Source organism: Lytechinus variegatus, chromosome 14 (genome assembly GCF_018143015.1).
Source record: "Lytechinus variegatus isolate NC3 chromosome 14, Lvar_3.0, whole genome shotgun sequence".
NCBI classification, from domain to species: domain Eukaryota; kingdom Metazoa; phylum Echinodermata; class Echinoidea; order Temnopleuroida; family Toxopneustidae; genus Lytechinus; species Lytechinus variegatus.
In genome coordinates, this window is record NC_054753.1 from 24,673,639 (window position 1) to 24,699,040 (window position 25,402).

Genomic DNA, 25,402 nt, shown 5'->3' on the forward strand with positions numbered 1-25,402 from the left:
AGGAAAAAAGTCGATCATAAAGTAACTCACCAAAAGAGGAGAGGGAGAGAAAATGGAAGAAAATTCTCTGGTTCTGAGCTGAGATAATTCAATTTCTGCTGTAATCTTATCCTCTGGACTTGTGCAACTCCTGCTCATCTGTTTCTTGGCCTTGATGAAATTTGCGATGTGAAATTTTAAAGAAAATGAGAATACCCTTGTCCTTGATTGTATCATGGTCTGTTTTAATCTTTGAACAAATTATGTTACTGAATTAGTTTGTTTGGTTCATGGCAATGTGTTGACATAACATTAATTTCTTAATATTCATGTTCACAATGGACAATCATCAAATGATTTATTCTATAACATGTTCCAAGTATTATTGAATAAATGAGGAAAATGACAGTTTTCGAAGCATTAATTGATGTACCGATTGGCTTATTCTATTTTTATGGTTTTCAGTGCTGTTTAGTTTTATAAAATATCTTCCATTTGGTGTAATGTACTAGTATTTATTTTTAACCGCATGCATTTTTTTTGTATATTAAGCAAAATGATGATCATGCAGCTGGCAAAGGAGAATAAGCTTGTTCGAAATAAAAATTATATTGTGCTTCTGATTTTATGTCCTTATGCAAGTCAATTGATATGCAGCAACCTTTGTTAGTTTCCTTATATTGGTAGCACAACGATATTATGGGGAGATGAAGAAACTGTTTCACATTTTCTGATGCTTCTGAAAAGCACATCAATATTATGGGGAGATGAAGAAACTGTTTCACATTTTCTGATGCTTCTGAAAAGTTGTGTCCAATGTGCCATAGAGGGCAGTATTCATCATGGGTATTTGTGATCAACTCGCTTCCATGTGGGTCTGTCAACAAACCCTGTATCAGGAAACAAAAAAAAAGACTAAAACTCTAAAATTTGAAGTGTCTGCTTGCCATAGGTTAATTTGCGTTTTATCTTACAACAGATTTAGGGGCAGAGCACCATTTCAAAACTATAATATATAAAAAACTTCTTTGTTTGTATGGTAACCGGAGAACTGTGTAACCTCACTAAATTATGGAGCTTATATAGTAAAAATCATGTGGGTTCAGTGTAATAGGACCAGTAAAAACCATACAAACATGGAAAGTGAAAAATTTATACCTTTAATATCATTTTCCTAATGTCATATGTTTTGCAGGCTCTTGTATAATCGGGGAGGACTAGTTAGTCACATAGAAGTTTCAGCATCAAATATTAGCAGCAAATTGATGGGAGATTATACCTTCTCATTTTCCTAATTTTTTTTTAGAAAATCAGGATTTAATTTTTTATTGCTGCATTTCTTCATTGAAATGTCAAGAAGTAATTTCCTTCCTAGGTGGAATTCTTATGCATTTTGTGGAAAGTCAACCTCTACCGACCAAGTGGATATTGTTGGAAAATTATGATTATGATTGATATGGTGAAAAATGAGCTATTTCAATTAATATCTTCATCAAAGTATACAGGAAATTGATAATTACGCTTACAGTCAGAAGTGTTCATTGATCCATGCCGTCTAGCACTCAGGATAAATGCCTTTTTGACAGTTCTAGATTGAATATTAAACGACAAAATTAAATTATCATGGTCTTTTAGACCTAAATTGGTTATGAATGGATACTCGAGGTAATGACATATGCCAATTAACCACTATACCCTGCTTAGCTGTCAAATCCAAATACCCAGTTACCAAATCCGTCATTCATATTTTTCCCCATTTCGGATGACAACCCGGCTTAAGTCATCAAATGCCTGCGTGACCAGTGAAATCGGAACTTATTAATAATATAATTGCGTTTTTAAGCTCTTGCCATGAAATGGACAAAATAAAAAAACTTACGTATTCAAGTCAAGGTTGACTTTTTAATCCTAATTAATTGTGCAAAGTGGACGTCTGTATTACCATAGGTGGGTTATTTGACTACATAATGCAGTTTAGTGGTTAAGTGGGTGGTGTATTAGTGTGCGCAGAGGCACTGTGGAGCTAACTGATTCAAATTGATTTCAAATTTCATGTGAGATATGTGCCCCTAGGAGCATTCCCCCAGCAACAAAACCACTTTACATGTACGTGAAGTGGTTCTTGAACCAGTTAATGGTCTTGTTTCATAAAGTCTTGTCATCATAACAAACGCACAATTCTGTAACAAATTTACTATCAGCCAATGAAATTGATGGATTTCAGTAGCTTTTAACCTTAAGTGGATTGTTTGACTATACACCTGCTGCTTTAATAGTGGTTAAATAGGTGGTATATTGGTGGTCATGCGCAGAGGCATTTCGGAGCTAACTCGGGCAGATCGATCAATCCCTGTAATGGAATTTAATGTGGAGACAGGAGTGATACTTTTCAAGTGGGTGAGTGGATAGAAGGTTTTTTGTAAAATCTGATATTTTCATCTGATTGAATTTTGAAAGGGGGTTTTCCCCTCTCTGAGTCGTCCGTTATCACATTGTTCATAGCTTTCAAGTTTAGATGTGAAGATGAAAGCAAGGAAGGAAGTCATTTAAAATTGTGAGACTTCATGCATATAAATTTTTGTTGCGTTCACAATGACTCTATACCTTTCATGGTTTGAAAAAAAGGAGTAGAGTAGGAATTAATAAAAGTACTTGGTGTGATTTGAAAGTTATCTTTAGCTTGTCCGACATTATGAGTGCCTTACATGGCAACAGGTAGGATTCAATACTCCCCAGGAAGTGGAGGATGTGTTACATTGTGTGTTGGAACAACTGATTGAATCTGGTGACCGGGGTAATTAAGTGCAGCTTGTTCAATATTGTGAGTGCCTTGCATGGCAACAGGTAGGATTCAATACTCCCCAGGAAGTGGAGGATGTGTTTCATTGTGTGTTGGAACAACTGATTGAATCTGGTGACTGGGGTAATTAAGTGCAGCTTGTTCAATATTGTGAGTGCCTTACATGGCAACTGGTAGGATTCAATACTCCCCAGGGAGTGGAAGATGTGCTTACATTGTGTGAAGGAACAACTGATTGAATCTGATGACAGAGGTAATTAAGTCCAGCTTGTTCTACATTGTGAGTGCTTTATATGGCAACTGGTAGGATTTACATGTAATACTCCCTGGGGAGTGGAGGATGTGCTTACATTGTGTGAGGGAACAACTGATTGAATCTGAGGACTGGGATAATTAAGTGCTAAGATAATTCAATATAGGACTTAAGCACCTTACAAATAACCAGAATATTGTTATGATTTGTAGCCGAGATTTAATGACAAAAATAGTATTCTTTTTTGGGGTGAAGAGGAGATGGATCTTTCTTATTTCTGTTTATTATCAATAGCCATGTTTTGTAGTCGTTTATGTCATGTATAAAATATTTGTATCCAAAGGAACCGTTGCTGCGCTAGCGCCATGAGCATCTCTGGATGGTGTGTGCTTTATAAGATATCAAATGTTATTATTATTTATTTCATGAATTCATGGATGCAGAACGGATGTAGATTTTATTCGGTATGAGGAGGACCCAATGCACACTTGATTTTATCTTGGAACCCATGATTGGTATGCTTCAATAGACTATTTCCAATTTTTTGAAAGAATTTTTTTATGCATCTTATCACAAGCTTTGACAACTTAAAAAAAAAAAACATTCTTTTATAAAGTAATAATTCAATTTGAATAGGATGTGGTAAATTGGTTTTATCATATTTTCAATGGTAAAGAAATCATTGCTTTTAGGGAAATAGACTCTATGCTTTCATACATTAGATGGGAAAAATGTTATGCAGGGTTAAATCAATGAAAATAATTGACTTGCTAATGACTGACACACACGCTATGAATTTTATGACTAGACTACAGTACATCACATTCTGTAGGCCTACATGACAAGTGTAGCAAAATTGCGACAAAAAATATTGAGTTGTGAACTAAATGAGTTTCAAAATTTTGCTCCTAGTCATGAAAAGATGGGCGTATTAGATCCTACACTATTTGAAGCAAGAATGACATTTACAAGTAATTTATGACAGCAGAAGAGCATCACCAGTCATGTGTGAACAGTGCATTAAAAAATGAAAGTGTGCAATAAGCTACGTGGTATTGAAGATAAACAGACTACTGAAGCTTACATTACTCTTGATAAACATCTCTAAAAATATCCCCATGCATTTCTTGTTGCTGACAAAAGGCCCTTTTCACTGTAAAATATCCAAAGAGTTAATACCTTTTGCTTCTGAAATGGCTATTAGCACCTCTTTGCATTGCTGGAAACATGGAGAAAATTATGAAATTCACACCGGTGCGGACATCATTTTCTTTTCCACAAGATCAAATTTCCCCCTCCCTTCTAAAAGCATTTTTGTTTTCAGAGAGATACCATCGCATGACTTGTCCCCTCTTTGCTAATACACGAAGACTCCGTTCTCATCTGCTTTCTTAAACCATATTAGTGAAAACCAGTTTACTGGATACCAGTTTAATGTGTGATGCATGGGAATGTTCAAAGCACTCTTTGCAGCAATCCTAGGCGGTCTTCCAAACCGGTTTTGAATTTCACCATATGATGTGGTTTTCAAGACCGTTTTGCTTCGTTAAAGTGTTTGAGCGCAGATGAGGACACAATCATTATTTAGGACATGGTGTCATCCAAAAGTATGGTGGTGTGTATCAGTTGGGCATGCTACTCATGTGCGTATGCAGGATCCTGATGATTATGCCGGAACTACGGTTTCAGATTTTGTGCGAAACTTGTGCCCCCTCTAGAAGCATTCCTCCAGCAACAGGACCACTTTATGTGAAGTGGTTCTTGAAACAGTTCATGGTCTCATTTCATGTCTTGTTATAATAACAAATGCACAATTTCTATAACAAATTTACTATCAGCCAATAAGATTGAAGGATTTCAGTAGCTTTTAACTGTTATTGTAAATTTGTTGTTATAACAAGTTTTATGAAGCAGACCCCTGAAGATGTTAATGCTAGCAAAGCGATCGCCCAGACTGGTTTTATGAAGTGATTCAGAAAGTCGATGAGAACGGGGCCATGGATACATGTACCCCAAGAGTTTTCTTGCAGACTTGATACATCCATTTCCCCAGCAATAACATGCTTCAAACCTCCCCGTTTTCCCTCGTTTTCTTCATACTCGGCTACTTCAAAAAGACAACGGGGGCAGCTCCATAATTGGAAGTCACTGCACTTTGTGGACGTCCAAATTCTGCCCGAAATTGAATTTTCAGGTTCTGCAGCCTCTGCTTGATTTGGCCCTTGCAAAACGAGAGATTATTATTCTTTAAAGGTTGATTTTGAATGGCACTGGGAAATAGAGGTTTCGGGCAACAAGAAAAGGAGGAGAAAAATAAAGTAGACAAACCAGAGAAGACTGTCTTATTATTTCGACAAACGTTGTTTTCAATCAGAATAACGAAGGAGATTACTCAACCTATGCAACAAGTGTTTCATATCGATGTTGTAACATAAAGCCAACAATACTTGAAGCACTATAGGATGATATCTGTATTAAAAAAATAATTTCAGCATAATATTTCTGCATTTCCTTTCCTGCATGTAACCTAGCACCAAAGAAAAGGTCAGCTCATACATCTTTTATCATGATAATTTCAGAAAATCCTCTTTGTATCTAGAAACCAAAATTGCACAGAATACTCATATAGTCTGGAGGCACAGACCCTGATTGAAACTTTGATCATCAAGTGGGTCTCCATGCAAAGACTAGCACAGACAAAACTTTCTGTTCTTGAGCGAGAGGGCCTTCAGTATACAAGGCATGATAGGCTGCGCAATCAGACCCTTAAAGGTAAATGCTAGTTTTGGTAACGATATCAAAATGAGTTCGTACAGAATCCAATGAAATGACCACCAAAGTGTCTGTTTGTATAAATAAAACGCATGTGCCAAAGGATTCTGGAAGAAATTGTGTAATTGCTGAGAAATCAGCAAATAAGCACAGGATTCGGGTAGAGCGTCGGGCCCGACGCTCTAAGCAATAATTATACATTGTCCCACGTGCACTTATCTGTGTTGGGGATCTTCGGCGTGAACATTTTTCAGAGTAGATTTCAAGATTTCACAAAGTTCAGTTTATGTAACTGTACCAGATCTAGATCCTCGATGATATACTGACAATTAAGACTTGTTTTACAGACTTTCTCATGAAATCAGTGTTTACTGCAACTGCTGGAATTTCTCTTTAACTAGAGTGAAGGGTTTGCACAGCAGACTATACTCAGTATGCAGTTGTGCTCAAAAGTTACTGAACCCCACATCAAAATGCACTCCTTCATGCCGAGTGTTGAATGTAATAATAATAATATAGGGTTTTTATATTGCGCACATATCCACCTTGTTAGGTGCTCAAGGCACTCCTATATTACCCGGCTAAGTTAGGCGTTCATAGTGCACACAGCTTTTTAAGGAATTCCTACCGGTACCCATTTACCTCACCTGGGTTGAGAGCAGCACATTGTGGATCAGTTTCTTGCTGAATGAAATTACGCCATGGCTGGAATTCGAACCCACGACCCTCTGTTTCAAAGTCCGAAGACTCATCCACTGGGCCACAACGCTCCTCAATGTAGACGACAACATTAATTACAGTGTTGGGTGACCCAAGAGAAACAAACCTTATTGAATTTAATATTTTATCACGTGACTTCACAATTAGTATCTAATACATGGCAGTACTTGAAAATGCTTTATTTCATGTTCATTTTCTATTAGGGGTCACTAACTTGAGTACCACTGTAACTGAAGATTTCCCAAGATGCTTTGTCTTAAAAATATTTCAATGGCCATAAAAACTGTAAAATACTTCAAGATGTGAATTCAATAATGATCAATTTAGAATTTAATGCGTGCAGTAAGTGCAATAAATATTTTGCGTCAGGATATTACGATGACAGTATTAACGACCAACAAAACTGTGAGATACTTGAAGAAATGAATCTAATGTTGATCAATTTAGAACTCGATTGCATGCAGTTAATACCATGAATAGCTTTTCTGAAGTGTTAACCATGCTAGCATCTCGAATGCCTAAGTTTTTTTTAAAGGAATCAGTAGGAAAATATAAATGATATATTTTTTATGTTAAAGTCATAGAAGCCTTTTTGTTCATACCAATTGCTACTTTTACTTACAAAACTTGATGCTTGAAAAATTTTACAATACAGAATTTATCTTCCCTCTTGTCCATTGTGTAGCATTTCTTGTTTAATTATAAGGGGAAAATTAATTCTCTTAATTCTAATAATAATATAGGATTTATATTGCGCATGTAACCACCTTGTTAGGTGCTCAAGGCACCCTGGCTAAGCTGGTCTACTGATTCCGGTGCTCACAGCTTTTTTTATTTGAGGAATTACTTATTTATCCTATCTATATTCTTTAATATATGATTCAATCAGCATATGCATTTTGAAGTAGAAGTAATTAAACGATCCGAAACTCATAGTCTCTTTGTCACAAAAAGAATAAGAGCAAACGCTGTTGGGCTGATAAAACCATGTATCTCAAAATCTAAATTTTTGAGGCAGCATACAAAAGGCTGCATTTTAAAAACATAGCAATGGTGGCAGTCTCTTATTGTCTGAAAAAAGTCTCCTAATAACCTGTGAAGAACTCTTTTGAGGCAAAAGAAGGTTGCTACCCATGTCATAACTCTGAAATCTAGCTTATTCAGTGCTGTCATCAAATATTCAAATTTTTAGATGCGAGGTTTAATCAGCCCATTAGCGTTAGTCATTCTCACCGGTCACCGATAAAAGTGTGACAGTACGTTCCATACCACTGTCCAGCAATGTTTTGATATCTAATTGCTCATCACTTGGTGATAGCGATCATGTGACCTCCGTCGCCATTATCACATGATGAAAGTTCAGGGTCGTTTCGGCAAAACTGAAAGGTAAACGCACTTTGTCCTTGCTCGCCGAGCCGTTGCCTACGCATGTTCCATTATTAAAGACAAGGCCATATAGCTATGCTTGGTAATTAGCCTGCTACGGGAGATAACATCGTTACATAGGAAGTGTCGCCGACAGTAATTGATCACCCAAAATAGCTATTTAAAGAGCTTCTTGGCCTGATTTTGATGTTGTTTGCATGCATGTATGTTTGTTTGTTCTGGTTGGTAGTCTGTTTCAACGCAGGGCATCCCCCTTCACCTGTCGTAAGATGTTTTGAAGTGCCCATTCATTGAATTTAAATACTGTTTGTATTTGTTGTCCATGTCTTATATTTATGATGTGCTGTATGTATGATGACTTGGTCAAATAGATAATAATGTCAATAAATAATTATGATAATAATGATGATGATGATGGTTATGATCATATGATAATCATAATGATGATGATCATAATAATCATGATAATGATAATAATCACAATAATGATAATAATGATGATAATGAAAATGATAATAGCAATAATAATAATAATGATCATAATAATAATAATAATAATAATAATGATAACAATAACCATAATAATCGCAATAATGATAATAATAATAATATCAATTATAAGAAGAATAATAATGATAATAATAATTTTCATTTGTAATCATATCGAATCCTATGGGACACTAACTGTGCATGCTTTCCGCGTGTGTCTACCACTCTATGGAAATACTATTGGAAATTTCATGTTTTGTTAACAATTTTGTCATTCCTGAAAAAAGTTCCCACTTTTATTTCCTAGTTCCAATGATATAATGCTGATGATATCATATTATTTCCATTAAATAATTGAAATTTTTGCAAAGATGTTAATTACATTTGCGTTTTGGGGTAAAAAACATCCCTTTCATTTAAAAAATAGGATGAAACTCAACGTAAAATCCTACTTTATGTCACCACAAACCCACTCGTTCCAATTTCGCTTGATGGTATCGTACAGCTTAGTTCCCATGAATCATTGTGCAGTTTTTTCTAAGCTTTACGATGATGTAAGAATGATGTTCATTGGTCAAACTTGCATTCGCGTTTTAGCTTTAAATAAACATGTGTCAGACCACAAGCCAATGGCAAAAGTTGTCATATTTGGGCCGGGCGCATACTGTACCTAATATGCAGTGCAGCAGGCAGGGGCCACGGACACCGTGCCCTAGCGTATAGCCCTAGCGCTAGCCGGGCAGCACTTGTGTGTGCGTGCTCGCGCAAGGGGTCCAAAAGGCGTAAAAGGACTTGATATGGAAGTGAAACACCAGTTATAATCATAACATCTGTATACAATGTTTTTAAAAGTGTTGTAATAATTCTCCATAATTTTTTTTTGTAGAAGCTAATAGTAGGGCTGCAATATTTTTCCATTTGGTAGACCAAACAGGCTCACCATGTTTTTCATACTCAAGATAATGTGCACTACCACGCACTAATCAATGCAGATTAAACACATTTTTTTTCTCATATCTTGGCCATGTAATATTAAAAGAGAATGAAACCTTTGGAACAAGATAGCTTGTGTGAAAACAGAAAAATCAAAGAAACAGATCAACAAAAGTTTGAGAAAAATCGGACAAATAATGAGAAAGTTATGAGCATTTGAATATTGCAATTACTAATGCTATGGAGATCCTTAAATTGGCAATGCGACAAAGATGTGTGATGTCCCTTTTGAACAACTCTCCCCATTACTTTGGTATATATTTCACTTAAATTGCATCTTTTATCACATCTAGCAGAAGATCATGTGTTCTTTCTATAAGAGGGCACGTAATACAGATTTGTAAAGAACACATAATGGATAAAGAGTTTGTATCACCATAAGAAAAAGCAAAAAGAGACATTTTGAGGGTATTTTATAGTCCATCGAAGGGAAAGTTGTTGACATGTGATCATTATTTGTCCGATTTTTCTCAAACATTCTTTGCTCTTATTCTTTGATTTTTCTGTTTCGACACAAGCCTGCTTGTTCCAAAGGTTTCATTCCCCTTTAAAGATACAACCAATTAAATGTTTTTTTGAGCTATTATCAGTCTATGGCAAATAGTCACTCTCAATTGAAAATATGCATAATTATGGTGTTTTGGCTGACAGAACCTTGTCTCTCAAAAATTAAAGATTTTGAGGGCAGCTTAGAAAAGGCTGTATTCTAGAAATATAGCAGTCTCATATTGCCTAGAAACAGTCTCCTGATACCTGTAAAGAACTCTTTTGAGGCAAAAGAAGGTTGCTATCCATGTTATAACTCTGAAATCTAGGTTATTCTGAGCTAACATCAAAATATGTACATTTTGAGGTACAAGGTTTTATTAGCTTAGCCACGATATATCTTTATGTAACAGCCCCAGGTCTTTGCATTTTCATTTTTAAAATTGGAAATCGTAGTAAGATAAAACTATACATTTGTATATCAAGTGAAAGAAGGACATATCGCTGAACTAGTTCATACCTGTGTATGTTCACATCATTCACTTTTATTGCATTGCAGAATAGCAACAGGTACTGCACTGACGACCAATTACTTGAGAGTAGACATTGACCTTTTTCCTGCGATGACCTAGAAATACGAGATTGCCTGCAAGTCCAGGGCCCTGTTACATAAAACTTAGCGATTGATCATGGGGCTGACTTTTACGATTGATTGCATTGAATATTATGTACGATCAGTTGTAAATATTAGCATCACGAACAATCCCTAAGCTCTTTGTCACCTCCCCAGAATATAGAGTACACGCAATCTGTAGTATAACTGAATGTCAGCTGCAAATACAGTTTGGCATTATCCAAAATTGAGAAAAATTGCTTGCAAGGTAATATTTGTAGTGCAATACATTCAGATTTCTGGAAGGGGAATACAGGTGTTTTTGAAAACAGGAAGAGATGGTTATTTATAAAGAAACTAAACAGCCAGCCAAAAGAAAGAAATTAATGATAAAAATGGCAGGGATGAAAATAATTTCAAAGTGTATATGGTATTTATTGACGTCCGTTTGCAAGACGCCAATCCACAATTTGCCACTCTCCACCCAGGTGTTAAATGGGTACCCGGTAGGATGCGGAAGCCTATGCAGTATGCCTAGCAATTGAGTCTTGGAACTCTTGTTGGAATGCTCCCAGGGAGTGGAGAAAGTGCATACATTGTGTGTGGGCATGCCAGGATCCGATGACCGGGTTAATAATAATTACAATGTAAAGCGCTTAGAAACAAAGTGTTGTAACTGTTATTATTTCATTATATTTACATCTACCAATTTATTTAACTTTTATTTTTTTCAGCCTTAGTTTCTTATACTTTTTTCCCATCTCCTTATTGATAAGTACATCAAATTAACATGTCGATTTCATGGATTTATGTGCATTGCCTGGAGACAGATTCTTGTTTTTGCTATAAAATAGACATTTTCGAGGAAATCCTTTTCCAATTTCCATTTCCCTTTTGTTGAATTATATTCACAAGTTATTTCATCCCTTTTCTCTCTCTTTCTTTTTTTTTCTTTCTTTCTTTCTTTCTTTCTTTTCTCTGTCTCTCCCCTCCCCCCCTCTGCCTCTTTCTCTTTCCATATTCCCTCCTCTTATTTATCTTGCCTCCCTTTAAGCAATCTCCTCAAATATAATCATAAGAAATGGAGTTCTAACATTTGCCTCTGGACTAAAAAAGAATACATCGTGATCGGCCGGCGTATCGCTCTGGGAAAATCCTCAGCCAAATCCCTCTTTAGATCTCCCCAGTCCATTTTCCAGCTGCAATGCAACAGAATCTTCTCTCTGCCATCTCCAAAAATTGCTTTTTCTCAAATATCTAATAAATCTTGATTCTCCTTAAGAATATATCTGCCATGTCCTACAGCGGCGGGGCGGCAAAAGCTTGTAGGCATTTGCTGATTGTCTTTAAAGATAGAGGATGGATTGATCTAGTGGTCGACCTGGTCAATTTAAAGAGATGCATGTACATATACATGTAATATTATCACATCTTCGCATCTGGTATCATACATCTGGGAGCATTTGGTTGCTATAAAAATGTCAGAAATAAGGCTTGCCGTCACGTACTGTCTTTAACGAGCGTGAAGAGGAAATGGCTATCTTGTCATTATTGTAGTGTAAAATTTTAAGGAGAGTGGTTTAAGTGCACTATTCATAGCATCTGTATTTGAAGATATGATAGCATATAATACTGATCTCTTTTCTGTGCAGTGATTAGTTTAGGGCATAATATTTTTAGGGTATAATTTGCATTTTCTTTATTCCATAAAAGCTTTAGAAGAACCGATGCCCAAGAAATAAGTTAGGGAGTAGTTCCAAGTTAGGGAGTTGGGGGTTGTTCCAAGAATAGAAAAATACATCAAACTTACCATTTGGACATGTTTGTAACTGTAATTTTATTAATTTCTCCGAACCATTGGCTATTCATTGTTTTTCGTCCATCACAAATTATTTCCCCTTGTAACAAGAAGATTCAGCTTTCCCCATGTCTTCGTCCGTGAGCACAGATGATTAGTTTCTCTTTAATGCACCTTGCATTAACTCTGCCAATTTAGCAGATGCAATTCCAAAATGGCCACCTCGTTAAACTCTTGTTTCATTTATGGAGTCATCTGGGTCGCTCATTTGTAAAACGACCCGGGGAGAGATCTTGGGTTCTTTCAATGAATATTTAAATTCAGCGGGAAGGAAAATGGCTTCCGCATGAAGCATGGTGTGGTAGAATTACCTGTTTAAATCTCTGAAGATTCAAGTTACTTCACCAAGTCTTCTTCAAACAATCCAGTACATGTATAATACTTTCCATGTTTCCTGTCTTTAGTTCATTTGATCATGGTTTCAAAAAGTTTCTATTTACAAAGGCGAATGTGCTGATTATTCAAGGCTGTTGAAATGGGCTTTGGTTGCTTAAGTTATTGGGGGAAAGTATGCATTTACAACTTTGAACTTCAAAAAGATCTCTAGTACTTTTATTTGGTTAGAAGTTTGGACTCATTATATGGGACAAGACAAATGCAGGCAAAAGCATGTCTAAAAGCCTGAAATAGTCTAGCAACTATTTTCTCTGATATCATTTTTGTTTTGATGAAAAAAATGTTTTTGTATTAAGTTTTACCGAATTTCATTTGTGTGTTATGATCGATTTTTGAGAAAGAATATATAGCATGACCTTACATTTTCAAAATATGAATGAATGAATGACTAAAGATTGAATTAATTTTTTTCTCTTGGCAGATCTGAGACACGTTAAACTGAGAAGAAGGATCTGGAATAACAGATGTGTGATTAGTGTTGATAGTTTGAAATCATAGATTCCTATATTGGATACAGTTTCATGCAGGTTAGTCATCCATTCCTTTTTCATCGGCTGCTTCTCTTGAGCGTATATTCAAATGTTCAAGAGTTATTGATATGCATGTGTTACAGCTGAGTAACAATATTTTGAGGTAGTATTGAAGAGGGCTATATAATATAACTTTTTTTGAATTCTTTATTCATTATTATAATTATATAATTTCAGGCCTCGAAATAATCGACGGCCATCGACGGCCATGGCCGTCGATGCCCCCATTACTGGCCGTCGTGCCCTTCTTCTTTTTGCTAAAAGTTACTGCCACTAAAAATGTGCCCTTCTTATATGGCCGTGGTGCCCTTTTTCTCATAAGTGTGCCCTTTTTCTGATATATAATGTGCCCCTTTTGAAAGTCTCTGCACCTTTTTTTCTGAGCGAGGAAAACTTTTCTCCGATCTCAAAAATTATTCAATACCTTAGCTTTACCAGCGACGTCCAGTGCATGTATGCAGTCTAGTCCGAAGCCGCGCTGAACGATGAGCTAGCTATACACAGCTGGCCGGCCAGCAGGCCGGCCGCTAGCGCGCTTTACATATGCAATGTAAGCTGCAGCATAAAAATGGACGAGTGCGAGCTCCGTATGTGTACTACACAAATGTCGCGCGCGCTGTACTGTCCTGGCGAGCGCGCGCGATGCGTAAGTACAGTACTTTGAATGGGAGTGTTTCATACTATGGAAAGTCCCCCCCCACGCCGCGAAACTAACACCTACAAATAATTTATTACATGCCCCTTAAAAAGTGGCCTTGGTGCCCCTCTGTATGGCCTTGGTGCCCTCTGCTGCCTGGCCTCAGTGAAAAAGTGCCCCTCAAAAAAGTGGCCTTGCCCCCCCAAAATCCTATTTCGAGGCCTGTAATTTAAAGTGAGTCCATGACAACAATTAAAACATGTTAACACATCATATTTATAGAAATCACACAAGATGTTATGTCTTATCAAAGTGAGCAGTAGATTAATGGGGTATTTGATGGGACAATTGCTTTCCAGATTGACATCCATAAAAAATATCTATTAGAACAACTTTGGGCAGTTTACTTCCAAAACATTTTTATTACATAAGAAGCTCTTATACATTTCTATTTGGTTCTTTGTAAAACAAGAAAGGGAGAAATGTAGTAGGTACTTAGACCTCATAGAAATATTCAGAAATAATTGTATAAAGTATTTTTCCCCTCTGTTGATGATGATATCATTGGAATTTATCTGCAGTTGCACTTGAAATGGAAATACAGCACAATGTCTCAAGGGAGTGCTTTATTGAGACTGAGTACCCACCCTTCAGTAATAATAGTCTGGATATGGAAAGAGTGTGAGGAAGGAATTCCCCGGGGTGTTAGGTATACACAGCAAAAACTGTAGTGTTAACCGGTCTACATAGAGGACCACACCAGTTATTTTACACCGGTGTTAAATTGGTGGTGTTAGTTTTACACCTATAGGTGTTATTACAACACCTTTGGTTGTTACATTTACACTCTTTGGTGTTATGTTCAATCTTTAGGGTGTAATTTTAACACCTCAGGGTGTGGTCCGCTATTAACACCAGTTGGTGTCAGTTTTACAGTGCAGGTTGGCACTTAAATGTGTTTAAATAATCTCATTATTACCAAATTTATAGCTCTTGTAATATTCTGGTGTAAAGAAGGAGCTTGAGTTTCCATTAAAAAACTGATAAATATATATTGGCTTGAAATGATGATAATGAAAATATCTGCGGTTGCACTGAACGTGAAAATACCATAGCATGCGGGGGGGATGCTTTGTTAAGAAGTACCTAAACTTCAGCATTAAAAATCTGGATATGGGGTAAGAGGGGTGGGGGTAGGGGGGTAAGTGGATTGGGATGACGTCATCGACTGCCGATCCCAGGGTATTCCCCAGGGCGGTAGGGAGAGCATTCCTTGCACTCATCTGCTTCCCAACTCAGCACCTCCTAATTAGCATCCCTGCACCTCTTGCTAATCACATCATGGCCCTCCCCCCTTGGGGCAAAGTGTAGTCTTAAAACACAGACAGAAATTTGTACTTTTGTGAAGGTTATTATTTTTTTTTGATTAAAGTCTAGGTATAAGACACCAGCAAAGAATTTTACCCAGAATAGTCATGTCATGTGAAATCAGAACCTGCGAGTATTGATACATTTGAAAATATTGTTTTGTCTTGACTCTTTATATATATATATATATATATATATGTCCAAGATATCTTTCATTTGTATTCAACTTTGACAAACGTACTCTGGAGTTGGGAGTGTTGGTGATTTTGGGTTACTCATTTGGGCAGAATTACACAGAAAAGCTTGAATGTCTTTTGAATATGTATTCTGCATCCTTCTGGCAAACGTCTTTGCTTTATAACTTCAGCTCATATAAGGGATGTTAGGAGAACCAATGGCAGCATAGCTATACATCCATTGAATTTTTCAGAGCTCCTGTTTATTTATTTAGAAAAATATCTAGACTTTTTGTATGCTTGTAGGGAGCACGTCTGGAATACTTTTTCATTTGAGCTATTTTTTTAAATATCTTCTGAATATGGGTTGTATTTGTTATGAATGTGTCTTTGAAATAAAATGAATAAAAAATAAAATGAAAAATGCTAGTTCTCCCCCTTTTTAAATTATTATCAGCAGCTGAGAAATGTTTCTTGTGTAAAGTGCAGTTACACAGTTTGAGAGTCTTCACATAGTTTGACATGATTTGCCGATCCAGAGTTGTCACATGCCCGCACCAGGGTATTTCAACGAGAACATTTAATGTTCAGCTGTACTTCAGGTTTGGTTGAGCCCTTGTGGGGGTGCGATTTTCATTTCTTTCGGAGGGATGATATCAGTTTTTATTTCTACAGCTGGTCAGGAGCATACTGATTGAACAAATTTCAGAATCCTTTTTAATCTGATTGAGAGCTGTGAAATGGGGAAAAAGCCAATAGTGTATGTTTTTTGAAGATAATTGGACTTCCTGATTTAATTAAATGCCTATTGAAACTGAGTGCTCACTGTACAGTGGCTATAGAAGAAGATGTATTTTAGAAATACTGATTTCTTATGAAGTTGTGCCCTTCTTGTCCTCCCTTTTAATGTAAGTCTTCACCCTGATAAATTAAAAGTTAGATTAAACCTAAACCTAAAATATTTCATTGTGATATTGATTTATTACAAAATGAACATGTGCACTTAAATATTTCTATTATTACATGTATTTAAAAAAAAATATGCACATGTTGGTATCAATAAGATAAAAGTGCAATGTAGATAAAAATACCTTGGTCAATGGCAATGGAGCGAATCGATCCCCGGACTTTCACGGTGTAGTCGGGCGCCTTAGACCTCTTGGCCACAGCACCTTGCCTGCTTTAATATCTGATATAAGTATTGACCCTGATGAATCGAGGGTAAGATTAGGCCTAACTGTGATAAATGCTGATTTATCACAAAATGAATCTGCGTCATTCTTGCCCTCACATTTAATATTAGTATTGACCCAGATGAATTGAAGGTAAGATTAGGTCTAAACTAATCTTCGATTGTCTTTTGGGGGCCAGTTTTCTTAATTTCCCCACCATGAGGAGGCAAGTGTCCCCTGTCGATAAATCATCACTTCAGAGCTAGAAAGACATTAATTCGGTGTGAAGGTACATGATCCAATCCCCTTCTAGCTCCGAACGGTCCAATTGACCGTCCAAAGCGGATCGAGAATAATTATCGGAATTGACTCGGCCAGACACCTTCCCTAGCACTCCGTTGGTAAATAGCCTTTGGCCACGAACTGACCCAGAAGAGGGAACTTACACGTGTCTGGTTGAGTCAGCTTCTGTCCCGCTCCCAGAGATTGGATTGTTTCTAGGGGAGGGTGAGGGGAAACGGAATGGAGGGGAAGGGGAAGAGAAGGGGTAAAGGGGAGGGCAAGTGCAGGAGAAGTTGAAGAAGGAGGAGATGGAGAAAGGGTGGGTTAGAGGGGAAGCTGAGAGGGAAGGTGGTTTGGAATTGGCAGGGTGGAGAAAAAGGGGGAAGAGGAAGGGGAAGGGAGTAGAAGTGGAAAGGGAAGGGAAGAGAAGGAAAGCATAAGGGGGGAGGGAAGGGGATGGGAAATGAAAGGATGTGGAAAGGCACTAGAAGGGAAGGGGTAAGGGAAGGGAAAGGAAGGGAGAGCAGACGGGAGGGGAAAAGCAACAGAGTGGAACGGTACGGGGAAGGATCGAGGGAATGGGTTGGGAAGGAAAAAGAAGGGGAAATAAATCAGAAGAAAGTGAAGGGAAAGGGATTGTAGTTAGGAAAGGGAATGGGAGGAGAAGGAATTGGTACATGCCAAATTTAGGGCAATATCAAGATGTAGTCATCAGTGAGCATGGAGATCATTTTCTTTTTCATTTTCGGTAGGATGCATCATCTAACCCACCAGTATCCATTATTCACAAAACTCACCAAGCCTTGATCCATATCCCCTCCAACGGGACGGGGATGGGGTTAGTCGGATCGGGGTTTGGGATGATTTCCCAGGAAATTTAGATTGTGGAGTTGGTTTCCTGTGTTGTCTTTGCCTGTCAGCTCCCACTCTTTGTATGGCTCCTGGATGGTGAGACAGGAAATACTGCCAGGTTTGAAAGCAGGTGCAGTCTCTTGGTGGTGTAAAGACTGAAAAATTGTTCTTCGTTATTACCACAACATCATGTATATGGATATCCAATCTGAATGGCAATTAGCTCTAAAAGGACACGCCCCTTCCCCAAATAGAGATTGAATTTGAAAAATTTGGAGAGGCAGATTGATTGAAATTTGAAGAAACTTGAATAAATGATGAAAAAGGTTATTGATGTTTGACGGTTCTTTTTAATTTCTCTTTCATTCAAATAGAAAAGAAAGGGATACAAAGGATATATTGCCATGTTTCTTGTTTTCATTTAAGAGAAAATGTACAAGACCGATATTATAGGAACAAAAAATTACAATTATAGAGGAGAATTTCATTGCAATTTCAATGTAATGACGAGGCATCTCCCGCAATTAGTCCAGCTCAGAAATTTGGTGGGTGAAAAGGAGATTATGATATAATCGGATTCTGAAGGTATGCGGTAGTGGTGATGGTGGTGGTACTCATGGGACCAAGAAATAAGATATGAGAGGTAAGAACAAAAAGAGAGAGAGAGAGGGAGAATATGAATAACTAAAGAAAAATGGTCCTCACCAACCTTCATCTAAATTCTTGGTCAGTGGTTTTCTGCTATTTTAGGCCATCATCATCCTGGTTCAATTTACGTTATTGGCTGTGGTCTTCTGTATGCAGTATACCTCTCGACACCAACCCCCACAAGCATCCAATGCATTTTATTTTCTTCATAATCTTTAGAGAATTTTTTTGTTCATATATATCTAAATGCAGGATATATACATGTATACACACATAAACGTAAGGAATGTCTTCACAAGAGTTATAATCGGTCCATCTATAATAATAATAATAATATAGGGTATTTATATTGGGCACATATCCACCTTGTTAGGCGCTCAAGGCGCTCCTGTATTACCCGGCTAAGCTAGGCGTTCATAGCGCACACATCTACCATTAATTCAAAAGTTCATGTAAAAAGATCTTTAGAAGATATGAATGTAGCACTTGTAAATGCAACTCAAACATTATCCAAATACAGAATTACCATTCAGAATGCAATAGAATTTTATATTACACCCTCTTGAGTGTGATATAATATCTTTTATTTGTATAAGTTATATAACTTAAGTTATATCTTAAGTAGATGTGAATGTACCTTGTTTTGACCAACATCATTAAAGCAAATAATCACTTTAAGAATGCAATAGTTATTATATTACACCTTTTAAAGTTAGTGGTGTGCTGTAGCTGGTTTCCTGTATTATGTTTTACTCCAATTATCTTTAGTAGCCGCCAGTCTCATTTCAGTTTGCATGTAAATACTCTTATTTTGATATGGAAATGAAATCTACAACCGATTTCAAAATTTACATCCATCTGCTTTAATTTTGAGGTAATTTCGAGTTTAAAATGAATCTTCACCATGTATCCCAATCAATCCTAAATTTTTCTTAATATAAACTTCTTTCATGAACTTGGATGTACATTTGAGTTTTTAATGTTTTTTAATTGTTGATGCATTATTTTCATATATGTTTGAATTCATCAATTTAAGTTAAATTACTAGACTTTTTCGAGAATACAAGGCTACTCAATTATGCACTCTGTGAAACCTTTATTTTTGCAATTTTCCATAACTTTCTACACGATACTCAAATTTTTGCGATTTATTTCTTAAAACTCTATTCTTTATACCAACAATTTCAACTTCAATATAAGTTCATACGCATTGGTTTATCATGTCTCAAAATTTTACTGGAATATTAACTGGTTATTGGACATTTCTTTAAAAAAATACTATTTTTTTATTTTCAATGTTGTTGCGGTTATGATTTACATCAAATATTTCACTGTTTATTTTTTTACTTTGTGAATCTTTCTCAATTCAGCCACTGGCTGCGATGAAATGATAATAAAACCTTCAATTCAAGTAGATGTGAAAATAACTTCACTTGTCAAAAATTATTCAAACATTATTTCACTCTCTTAGTGCAATGATGGTTTATATTGCACCATTTAGGGCTTGATGTCACTAATTGTCACTCTTTATTACTTTTTTTTTATTTTTTCTCAGCTATCTATAGTAGATGTGAAATGTAACTTTTCCAATATCATTGAAACACATACTAGTCAGAATGCAATGGTATATATTACACTTTTTTTTAAATAGATCCAACATGTTTTATGTACTATGTTTTTTTTCCTAGCTATCTTAAATAGATGTGAATGTATCGTGTTCAACATTATTGAAATAAATATTTACTCATGAGAATACATTTGTATCATTAATTACCCCTTTTTTGATTTGATATAACATGTTATCTGCACCGTGTTTTTCCCAACATTATTAAAATACATTGTTTTTAGAATGCAATAGTATTTTATATCACACCTTTTGGTGCTTGATAGAACATTTGCGTATTCAATTTTTTCTCAGCTATCTTTAGTAGATGTTAATGTATTTTGTCATAACCCTTTAATTATGGAATAGCAAACATTAATGATATGATAGGTTTTCAGGTCATGCTTTGTTTTCAAATATATTTAGTCAATGTGAATGTCAACATATCAACGCATGTATTTACCTATACCTATATCAGAATGCTTTCCACCTTGTTGTTGGTTGATATAACATTTTTTCTGCATTACAATATATACCACAATGATATCTAGTCAGGGTTGAGAGTTTCAGTCTTTAAGCTGATTTCAGCTGTTTTGCTTTTCATTTACAGCTTAATTTTGGCTTATCTTAGTTTTCCTCTGTAGAAAAGTATGGGATCCCCTTCAGTTCAGCTTTTTTTCAATGCTCTTTAGATTTTTATTCTCAGCTCTTTTTATTTCTGATCATTCACATCCCTGATTAGTATGTGTGAATACAACTTGACTTGTACTTCATTATTGATACGCATTTCCACCTGTCAGAACACCACTTGAAACCGGTGTCTGTATGTGTGCATGCTGTTCTAAGATGTGACTATCTAAGAATTCAATCAGCCATTGTGTTTGGATATTGGAACATTAATCAAAATGCTAATTTGTGGTTGTACGTGGAAACTGCCTTTCATGGTGCCAGGGTTGTGTTTCCTTTTTGTGGTATGTGCGGAAAGAAAATTCATGCAAATTGTTCAGAGGCATGGATGCTGTTACTAGGAACTTTGTATAAACGTTTCTGGTCTAGATTTTTTTTCTAAACTCATCCATTGTGGTTTGCTTTATGTGTGCTATCTTTTTACTCCATAGTGTATCAAGGAAAGATGCATGTAGTCATCCCCAAAAGGCAACTTCTTTAAGGTACACTTTGTTAATGTCAAGGATTTAAAATAGATTCATAGGCCCATATTCTGAAGTCAGGTTTAATTTAGACCACGGTCTAACTCTGTGCTAAAATTATGGGGAGTCGAAATTCAAAATGTCTATTTATATTGTATATTTCTTATGTTTGCTTAATATTTTATTTCATTATGCTTTCATAACGAAGAAAAATACTTCTGTTATCATTCCCAGATAATTGTGAGCATTTGGGTGTCCTATGATATAATAAAGTGAATGCTTACTGTTAGGGATTTGTGCACCAATTGGCTCTCCATCTAAACCACAACTTTAAACCAGGGTTTAATTTAAAGCTGAGTTCAGAATACATGCAGGCCATAGTGTCTGTATTTGGCCTGTCAAATTTCAGATCTGGATAAGAATTATGTAGATTTGAATTTAATGCTTAAAGATTTGAGTATAATCTTATTGAAATTTATAAAAAAATCTATAGCATTGCAATATGTTGGAATTTATCCAATATTTGGCTGGTCGCTATTTTCAGCTGTTCTGGATTTCTTTAAGATCTTTGAGGGGGAAGGAAGATGGAGGGAAGGAGAGGGGAACGGTGTGGGAAGCAGGTTGAAAGAGGGAGGGGAATAGAAAGGAGATGGAGGGAAGGCAAGATAAGTATTGAGGAATGGAGAGCGATGGTGAAAATGGAGGGAGAGATGGAAAGAGAGGGGGAGGGGGAGAGCGAGAAACAGTGGAGAAGGAAGAAGTGGAGGAAGGATGGAGGTAGAGGGGGTAGGGGAAGGGAGGAAGGGGGTGGGAAGGGAAATCAATAGAAAAGAGAAATGCAAGGTTAACAAGAAAGAAAAGAATGGAAAGTGGGCAAGGATGGAAAAGGAGATAGGAAGAAAGAGAGAGAAAGGATGGGGGAAAGGTTTGGGAAGAAGGGAGCAGAATAGGAAGGAGGGGTTGCATGGGGATAGAGAACAGGGCCCTGTCTTACAAAGAGTTACAATTGATCTAATCAATCTCAACTCTATATGGAAATCCATCAGCATCATAATTTTTTATGAAGGATATTTGCAATATATTATTTGTAAACGAAGGATAACACACCATATTGTCAAGAAATTGATGAATATACATCATACTGAGAAAATATGTTGAACAAACACACATTTTATATGTTCACTTTGCTGGCTTTCCATAGTTGCAGTTGATTGGATCAATTGCAAGTCTTTGTAAGACAGGCCCAGGAGATAGTGAAAGGGAGGGCTTGGAAATTGAAAGTTTTAAAAGTGGTGTATAGTTGCCCCTCTCTCCCTTGATCAGCTGATAGTGGAGGGTGTAAAAGGAGGAAGATTAGAGAAACTGGAAATGTAGAAGGGGTAGAGATTCAGAAACCTGCAATTTATATTCATTAAATATGTACTCATTTTCATCTGAGGAACTAATGGCCTTGAATAATGATTGAATTACAATGGAGTAACCAACATCATACTATACAAGGAAATACATTGAAGAGCTTAGTATGACATCTTTTTAATATAGAATTATGCTATTTAGCAAAAAAAAAGAATAGATAGGAAGTAGTTATTGCATTTAGCAGGTCTTATAAGGCCTGTCAAGAATGAAGATTAATCAAAATGCTAATTTGTGGTTGTTCCTGGAAACAACCCTTCACGGTTCCAGTGTTGCGTTTCCTTTTTGTGGTATGTGCGGAAAGAAAATTCATGCCAATTGTTCGAGATATGGATTCTGTGACTTGGAACATTGTGTAAAATTTCTGTTCTAGATTTTACCTCAACTCAGCCGCTGTGGTTGGTATTGTATTAGCTTTCTTCTTAAATTGGTAGTATGCAGGAAAGATATGCATTGTTAGTTTTTGCAGTCATCCCAATATATATAGCTTCTTTGAAGCTAAACTCTAATTAATGTCAAGGATTTGAAATAAATTCATAGTGTTTGTGAGTAGTTGGCCTGCCAAACATAAGATCTGAATATAAACCATTTGGATTTGAATTTAAAGCATAAAGTTTGAGTATAAGTTTGTTGAAGTTAGAAAAAAATCTGGATTGCAATATGTTGGAATGAATCCAGAGTCTGGCTTGTTGCTATTTTCAGATGTTCTAGATTTCTTTAAGATGTTTGAGGGGGAAGGTAGATGGAGGGAAGGAGAAGGAGAGCGGAACGGTGTTGGGAGCAGGTTGAAAGTAGGAGGGAGATTTTTTTTAAGAGGTAGGGGTTTTGGTATCCTGTCATTCATTCATATTCATTGAATATGTACTCATTTTCATCATAGGATGGTTATCACATTGAGTAACATTTATATTACAAGGAAGTTGAAAATATAGTCTAATAAAAAGCTTCATATGAAATAGTCATTAATGATCTTTTTTGAAAATGTTGCTATTTAGCCAAAAAGTGGAGGAGCCGTGGTGTAGTGGTTTTGACTCTCGCCTTGTAAACAGAGGGTCGTGTGTTCGAATCCCACCGTGGTCTAGCGTCCTTTGGCAAGGCATTAATCCACACATTGCCACTCTCTACCCAGGTGCTAAATAGGTACCCGGTAGGATGTGAAAGTTATTGTAGCTTTTCCAGTACTGTGTGCGCTTCACTGGCAACTTACTTGAATTCTTCCCCAGGGAGTGGAGGATGTGCATACATTATACGTAGGAATAACTGATTGATTCAATGACCGGGATAGTAATATATCTGTTAAGTGCTTAGACACGTCGTTCCGCTGTATTAGGCACTGCATAAAAGCAGAATATTATTATTATAAGAAGTAAATATGAAACGGTAATTGCATTTAGCCAGTTATATGAGGCCTGTTAAGAATGATATTGCAAAAAAAGGAGAAAATGACACAACAAGGATAATACTACCTCTAAACACCCCCAAAATCCAACATTTTAGCTTTTGGCTAGGAGGAGGAAATGGAGAGGAGAAAAATTAGCAAGCATCATCCGAGATTGACGGGGTTGGCACGTATGTCTCTTAAGAAGCACTCGAGAGCCCACTTGTCCCGTTATGACAAACATTCTCCCCGCTTCGGTCGAAAGCCGGGAATTAGTTCCACCAAATGACAAGCGACTTGTGTTTGAATTGGAAAAAATGTGACAGTCAGGGAAATCATGTGCCCGTGTAAATACAGGGATTAGCTGTGATTTTGTAGAATGATGGAGTGATAGGGAAAGAGCATTTTCTGGTGATGATGATGATGAGAGAATATTTTCTGTATGAGTGCTCTGCTGGTTGAGAGCAAGGAGCAGGTTGTATCATCCACTCTTTAAAGATAATAAAAAGATGAATGGTACAATAATTACAGGCTATAATGATTTCTTATGCTTGTCACATATCCTGCTTTTGAAATCAATTTTTTTTTAAATGAGTACTTTCTGAAAGATAACATTTATTTTATGAATTATAATTATTTCACAACATAATAGTATACAGACTCTGTTTACTTATTTAATGTCAAGAGAATGAAAATATTCTTGACTGGGTGTATTTGACAAATGCAACCCTTCATGCAAGCTTTGATTCTCAAGATTCAATTAGACAAATCAAATGGTTTTCACTTATGAGCAGAGTAGGTATGTTTGATGAAATATGTTTTGCAATTACACCATACTGATGACCCATTGCTGGAATAATCCTCAGGAAGTGGAGAATGTTCATACACCAAACGCGGGCAAGCAAGTGTCCAATGATTTTCACTTAATGTAAAGTGCCTTGCGACATGGTTGCAATATGACAGGTGCTTTCTGAAAATAGAATATCATTATTTTTTTTGTAAGGTTGTTCATGTTAAGTTGGAAGAAGTCTTGATTTATAGATACTTTTTATGGCAGAGAGAATACATCTATTTTTTATTATAAAAAATGAATTAAAGTTCATCTCCATCCAAACTGTAGATGTGAACCTAGCTTATGACGCAAGTCTATAGGTTCTTGATTAAGGGCTCACACAACAAAAACATGAATTAAAGTTAATCTCCATCTTGACTGGATGTGAATGCGGCTTGTGACGCAAGCCTATAGGTTCTTAATTAAGGGCTCAAACAACGATTCTTTTAAAATTATGTATTTAACTTAACTTCCTACCCAATTGCGGATTTGAACCCGCCTCATGCAGAACTACAGGAATCTTAATTAAGGGCTCACACAACAATTCTAAAAAATTTGAATTACAGTTAATCTCCATCATGTTTGGGGATGTGAACCCGGCTTATGACCCAAGCCTAT